Source organism: Gossypium hirsutum, chromosome A03 (assembly GCF_007990345.1).
Source record: "Gossypium hirsutum isolate 1008001.06 chromosome A03, Gossypium_hirsutum_v2.1, whole genome shotgun sequence".
NCBI lineage: Eukaryota > Viridiplantae > Streptophyta > Magnoliopsida > Malvales > Malvaceae > Gossypium > Gossypium hirsutum.
The window spans coordinates 60,120,725-60,128,527 of record NC_053426.1 but is presented as its reverse complement, the minus strand read 5'-3'; the positions used below and the strand labels follow the sequence as shown (position 1 = coordinate 60,128,527).

The 7,803-nt window shown below is 37.4% G+C and overlaps 1 long non-coding RNA gene across 1 annotated transcript; it reads left to right on the top strand.

The window, feature by feature from the left end:
• Positions 1-541: 541 nt before the first annotated feature.
• On the top strand, positions 542-1,461 carry LOC107888179 (uncharacterized). Its single transcript, XR_001681310.2, has 3 exons — positions 542-621; positions 1,240-1,314; positions 1,422-1,461. It is a non-coding gene; the product is annotated as an uncharacterized lncRNA (long non-coding RNA).
• The last annotated feature ends 6,342 nt before the right edge of the window (positions 1,462-7,803 follow it).

Genomic DNA, 7,803 nt, shown 5'->3' with positions numbered 1-7,803 from the left:
GAGAAGTGTTGGAGAAGTCTTGGGTTCAAACCTGGACTCTAGTAAAAATTTAAGGTAGATCAAACCCTGGGTGTAGTAGGTAGGCCTTAAGAATATTGTTGGAGAAATTGTGACACAAAAAGGAGTGTGGTGTAGTGGCAAGGTGACGCCACTTAGGGGACAAGGAAGTGACGCCATAGAGGAAGCAAGGGGTCCAAGGTTCAAGGCTTGGCTCTTGCAATATATTTTGGTTTTTCTTTTCAATAAATCTAGAAGCAAGTAGGTGCGCTTTAAAGTTTAATGTGTTGGATTTATGACACAAATGAGTTGGTGGCCTAGTGGTGATGGCGTGAGTTGGCATATAGGAGGACTTTGGTTCGAATCCCTTGGCATGCAAAGGTTGATTATTTTGCTATGTTGGGATAGCAAGAGTTGGTGTTGAATTTAAACCCTGATGATGGAGGGATCCCACATCGGTAAGCTAACATAGGAGTGGATGCGAAGCTGGCTTTAAATAGAGAGAACTATGAGGAGAGCAAAGGTACCTTTCTTGGCTGATCCCTTTCGCGTTATGGCGTGCTCGTTTGGGTTGGGATCGGCTAGAAGTGCTCGAAGCGTGGATTAACTCCAGTCTCCTATCAGGTGTGTATTTATCACTACTCTTGTTGTTGGATGGCTACTTCGGGCCGAGATGGGCCGAAAGGGGCCATGTGGGCCTAATGGGCCTACGGGCCCAATTGGATAAGTTGTTTGATTGTGTAGTAAATATTGGACTAGGCTAGGTGAATCGAATATCTGTGGCTAGGTTTGGGCTAGAAGGGCCACACGAGCGTGTGGGCCCATTTGGGCCGGGAATAGGTTTTAGGCCCATTCGTATTGTTATCCATGTTTAGAATACTTTAGTTTACCAATTACTGAAATGCCCTCGACTTGTAAAATTACCAAAGTACTCCCGATTTACAGAATTACCATTTTACCCTCAGTTTATAGAATTACTATTTTACCCTCGATTTACAAAATTACCAAAATACCCCTAGTTTGCAAAATTACCCAAAATATCCCTAGTTTGCAAAATTACCAAAATACCCCTGGTTTGTAAAATTACCAAAATACCCATGGTTTGCAAAATTACTAAAATACCCCTGTAGGGTAAAATTACCGAAATACCCCTGTAAGGTAGAATTACCATTTTGCCCCTAGGGTGTTAAATGACTATTTTGCCCTTGTGGGCAAGTGACTGACTTGGACTGTGTGATATAGACAACTTTGAAGGAGCAGCGAGGCTTGGAGTATCGACTTGGATAAGCTTGAATCGTATTATTGGACCCTGTGAAGGTAAGCAACTTATGCTCAATAAGGGTTCTTTGGCCGAATAAGGTAGGGTGGATTTTGAGTTTGTTAAGCATAACTTGTATGCTAAAAATGGTGATGAATAATTGTAGGACATCGTAAGGGATCTCAGTAGCAGTCGTCGCGAAACAGGTGTGTACCGAACACCCTTTCTTAGTTTAATTCGGCAAAAGCCGAAATGCCGAAATTCTGGCATTTCATAGGCTTGTAAGTATGCGAATGCTCTCAAGACATAGAGTAATTGTTAGATCTAGCACCGCAAGGTGGTAAGTAAGTTTGTGTGACGTCTTAACGTACTTCGGGAAAAGAGGGCCTCGATGGGCCAAAATTGGGCCCAATGGGCTTACGGACCAATATGGGTAAGAGATGGGCAAATTAGCCTTTTAGTTAGATGGTGGAACCAAATTGCATAAAACTGCTAAAATTACTGATGTAGCATGTGTAGTTGCGTAAGTTACGAAATTACCCCTAAAGAGCATAATTACCGAAATACCCCTAGGGTTTAAATTGGCTAAACTGCATGATTGATTAATACTATATTGTATATGATATGCTTTATTAATATCTGTTGCATGGGCTTGGGGTAATTGATGGAGGAAGTATTGAAAGTGGTTCATCCACGTACTGGAGGCTTTGCCTCAACTTACTGATATTTGAGCAGCGTTGCTGCAACTGTGGAGTGTAGGGCTGGGTGGGTTGAGATATTCCCCACGTGGAGTGTAGGGCTGGGTGGGTTGAGATATTCCCCACATGGAGTGTAGGGCTGGTACAGGGCAGTGTAGCGGTTGGTGGGTTGAGTAGTCTCCCCAGTTGGGCTTGCATTCATTACTACTATGGTTACTTATGTTACTGAATTGGGCCTATTGTGTAATATCCCGAATTAGGGCCTAATCGGAATAGTGGTTTCGTGACCATAAATCTGAGATAGAAATAATTATTTTATAATTATTTTTAGGTTTATGATATGATTGCATGATTGTGTGAAAATTTCGTGATGAAATTCTATGCCTAAAGTGCTTAAATTGAAAGTAGGAACTAAATCGAATAAGTTTTTAGTATGAAATTTTTTTGGAATATTAATGAGGAGGTCTTAAATAGCAATTTGACCAATTTTAAGTTCATGGACAAAATTAGGACATGGAAGGAATTTTTGGAAAGTTTAGTAGTAAGGGTATTTTGGTCATTTAGTTATTAAAATGAATTAAAAACAAAATTAAAAGCCAATTTTTGTCCATCTTCTTAATTAGGCCGAAATTTCAAGGGTTCTCCATAGCTAGGGTTTGTTTCAAGCTTCCAAGCTCCATAGTAAGTGATTCCAAGCCCCGTTTTTAATGATTTTTACGATTTTGAGATCCCGGTAACTCGATAAAGCTTATGTTAGCAATAATTTAACCTAGGGTTTATATTTGGAAAAATACCCATAGGTGAAATTTGTGTATTTTGATGTTTTATGATAGAATATGAAGTTTTAAATTACGTTAGACAACTTGTACTACTCGATTTTAAGCAAAAACAAGTAAAAGGGCTTAATCGGTAAAAATACCTAATAGTCACAAGTACATGTTAGAGTGAGAATTTGATGTTGCCATAGAAGAGAAAAGTGATCAGCATGTTGTAAAACATAAGAATAAGGAATAAATTTTAATCCCGAGCCTAGGGGCAAAAATGTAAATATGCAAAAGTTTAGGGGTAAAATTGTAATTTTTCCAAAATTTGAGTTAAGGATTAATTTGATAATGTGAGTATTAAATAAGGTAAATGTGTTATTTTAGATCAAGAAAGACGTGGAATCGACCTCAATCGAGGAAAATAAAAGATTGTGGACTAAATTGCAAAATCTTTGTATTTTGGTACCAAGGTAAGTTCATGTGTAAATAAAGTAGCATAATTGTTATTTTTAAGTTATTGATGTTAATTATATGCTATGCTGAATTTAATTATGAAATGTATGCTTTGTGGTTAATTTCAAATAATATGTAAATTATGCGAGCTACTTGTTAAATGTAATTGTTACCGAGTATTGATTTCGGCATTCTACGGAAGACGGCAAGGATAAGTGTTCAAGGAAAAAGCCCGTTTGAACCTTAGGAATAGATTAGGATACAAGTGACATGTCACTAGGATGGTTGAGCATCCGAACTCGTTGAGTTGAGTCCGAGTTCACTTATGGATGCGAATGTCCGAACTCGTTGAGTTGAGTCCGAGTTCACTTATTGGCGGGTTACATGATTGCTTGATTTCATATATGGCACTTATGTGCAAGTTATCCATGTATCCGAATTATATTCCGATGTGTTCAACGGGTAAAGTTCTACTCAATGGAGGAATATTCGAGATGTAAAGAGAAGTATTGGTGAGTGATGTGAAATGGTTATTTTGGACAGGTATGTATTTAACCCTCGGTTGAGTATTGATACAACCACGATAAGGTAATAAGATGATGAAAAATGATTAAAAATGTGATATGTGTTTTAGTGATACATGCTAATGTTGATTGGTATGACTGTTTGTTATGTTACTTATTATTTGCATATGAACTTACTAAGCATTTATGCTTACTCCCTCCTCTTACTCATTGTAGTTTTGGACAAGCCAGCTCAGGAGTCGGGATAGGTCGAAGGCTCAGTCACACTATCCGGAAGACTTTTGGTAATGGCTTGTAAATTTAAGTATGGCATGTATAGCAATATACTTTTTTTGTGTAAATGATCTTATGGTATGGTGATGGAATGGTTGAGGAAATGCTTGATAATGATAAATTATGAAATATTTAGTTTAGATTATATTTGATGTTAAGGAAAATTATTAAGATACTTAGTGCATAAAAACTCATAAAAGGGATGAAATTTGCCATAAACAGAATACTGCAGCAACACTGACGCGAGTTTAAAAATTTACTAAAAATCATAGAAATTGAACTTGGTGATGGAATACATATCAAATTGAATCTTATTATGTCTAGTTTCACATGAAACAAATGAAACAGGTAAAGGAATTATATGTTACAAGATATTTGAATTTTAGTGAAACAGGGTCATAGCAGTTTCTGAATCCCCTATTCCAACTTTAGAAATTCACCATAAATTGTAAAGATATAATTAGGTAGTGTATTTTATATTCCCAGAATCCTTATTGAGTCTAGTTTCATTAGAAACAAACTTCATAGTCATATGGATTTTTTACAGAGAGAAATGTGGTTCGTAGTAAACAGAGGTCAGACCAGTCAAGTCCTGAAACAGGGGTAACATTAACTAATAAACTGTACTAATTGGCCAAACCAAAAATTCTATAAAAAAAATTAGCAGATAGGTATATGAGTCTAGATTTAGGGAAAATTTACGGATCTTGATTTCGAGTTTCGTAACTCGAGATATGATTTTTCTTGTGACTGTGATGCAAGTAGCTTAAAAGCTGTGAATGTAGAAATAAATAATCCAAAGTTCTAAATATGTTAAATTAAGCTTAGTAACACCTCATACTCGACTCCGGCGACGGTCTCGGGCGTGGGGGCATTACATATGGGCCACACTGTTATGTTAAAAAGGGCTAAGGTCTTGCTACTGTATTCTGAAAAGGGCTTTGGTCCACTGTGTACTGTTATCTGAATAGGGCTTAGGCCCAATGGGCTCGAGCTGATTTGGGCTTTGGATGGGTTTCTGTATACACTGAGTTTTCCCAAACTCACCCCTTCCTCTTCCATCGTTGCAGGTGAGCCCTAGTTGGTGGACTTGGAGCTGGGCGGGATTCAGAGTGGCCATGAAGATTGATTGCCGATTTTAAATAAGTTTAGCATTTAATTTGGATTATTTTTATTATGCTTAAAGTTGTAATAAGGCCGCTCTTTTTAATTAATTTTATTTTGGGGATTATTAAACTGGTTAGCACTAGGGTTCGTTTTATAAAAATTACTTGTTTTTAAAAGATCACGATGACGCGCAAAGTTTCCGCAAAGTAAATGTTTTTCCAAGAAAATAAATATTTTAAGCAAACGTTTTTCAACCTTAATCATTTTCTTAAGATGGACATAACCAAACGGTTTTCTCCAAATTATACGAGATGTTAGAGTGTGGCAATGGCGGTGTGCATGTCTAGGATTGGATCCGAAGGGAGCTTGGTACTTAAGCAGTCCGACGGACTCACCTCCTCTTCTTCCTGGTTTCCTACCTGGTGCACAACTTCCTTTCACTTTAGCCTACTTTCAAAAGTGTCTTATACAACACCAACTAAGTTTTCCAAACTAAGTAATACGGAATGATTTGAATGCATCGATGTGGCGCATCAGATCCGGTCATAACGTATAGGCCGGGTTTGGGGTGTTACAATTTCAGTAAATTTACAAACTAGGGGTATTTTGGTAATTTTACAAACTAAGGGTAATTTGGTAATTCTATCCTACAGGGGTATTTCAGTAATTTTACAATCGAGGGTAAAATAGTAATTTTGTAAATTTAGGGTAAAATGGTAATTTTGTAAATCAAGGGTAAAACGATAATTCTATAAATCGAGGGTAAAATAGTAATTCTATAAATCGAGGGTAAAATGGTAATTTTGTAAATCGAGGGTGAAACGGTAATTCTATAAATAGAAGGTAAAATAGTAATTCTACAAATCGAGGGCATTTTAGTAATTTTATAAACCAATTGATGGTATTTTTGGTAATTTTTGTAATTTTATAAATCAGGGGTATTTTGGTAATTTTACAAATTGATGGTATTTCGGTAATTTCACAAACCAGTGGTATTTTGATAATTTTACAAACCAGGGGTATTTTGGTAATTTTACAATCCAGGGGTATTTTGGTAATTTGGTAAACTAAAGTATTCTAAACAGAGATAACAATACGAATGGCCCTAAAACCTATTCTCGGCCCAAATGAGCCCACACGCTTGTGTGGCCCTTTTAGCCCAAATCTAGCCACAGATATGAGATTCACCTAGCCTAGTCCAATATTTACTACACAATCAAACAACTTATCCAATTGGGCCCGTAGGCCCATTGCGGCCCGAAGTAGCCATCCTACAGCTAAAGTAGCGAGAAATACACACCTGATTGGAGACTGGAGTTAATCAACGCTCTGAGCACTCTTAGCCGACGCCCAACCCAAATGAGCACGCCATAAAGCGAAAGGGATCAGCCAAGAAAGGTACCTTACTCTCCTCATGGTTCTCTCTATTTAAAGCCAGCTTCGCATCCACTCTTATGTTAACTTCCCGATGTGGGATCCCTCCATCATCAGAGTTTAAATTCAACACCAACTCTTGCCGCCCCCTGTTAGCAAAATAAATGCTCTTTGCTTGCCATGGGATTCGAACCCATGCCTCCTCTTAAATGCTCCACACGCTACTTGCCACTAAGCCACAAGGCTTTCTGTGTCACAATTCTCCAACAATATTCTTAAGGCCTACCTACTACACCCAGGGTTTGATTCACCTTAAACCAAAATTTTTACTAGAGTCCAGGTTTGAACCCAGGACTTCTCCAACACTTCTCAACACATTTAACCACTAAAACAAGCCTTCAACTATGAAATTTTCACGCACAACAGGATATTATAAGCTGCCTTCAACCGCTCCCTTGCTCAAGGCCCAAAACTTCTAGGCCCAAATTCAGGGTGTTACAACTCTACCTCCCTTAAAGAAATTTCGACCCCAAAATTTCCATCTAATAGGGTGGTCGTGTAACATCTACCCCACTACGCTACCGCTGCGCACTTTGATCCTACTATCACTATCACACATCAACTAGAACTTGAAACATCTCATACATATAACATTTATTCACTGAAGCAGACACATATTTATCACACATATATACAATTTCTATATCCAAACATCACATCCACATAAAATAAATACCAAATTTAAATTCAGACCAATATCTAAGGAATCCACAGTATTTCAATTTCTAAACAGAAAAAAGTATTCGGAAGACTTACGGATTTGGCGCTAGAGACTCGATGTGCCACACTTTTTAGGAGAAATACATCAAACAAACCACGTGGTTGAAAATAATTTTCTGAAATTCAACCTTTGAAAACCCAATCCACAGCCGAGTTGTTGCAACCTGGCTCTGATACCACTAAATGTAACACCCCAACCCGGCCTGGAAGTTTGGCTCGAATCTGGCATGTCACATTGAAGTGTTTTTCGAAAACCATGTTTCCATTAAAAACCCTTCTTAATAATTAAAAACTTATACCCTTTTTAAACCTTGTTAGAAACCTCAGCTGAATAACATTCTTAACAACTTTGTAAAAATCTTGGCAGTTGCGGAAGCTTGATCTAAAAACAATTGCGGTTATGTGATGTTTTGAACAACAGTAGTTACTTTTGGAAAACCGTGTTCTAATACTAGCAATTATAAGAACAATAAATAAAATTCCAAATTTGAAATCCAGAAAATTGCAACGGCTTTACTACAACCCACATAAAACATTTAAAAGTAATAATCAAAACTATAAAATAAACAGTGTGT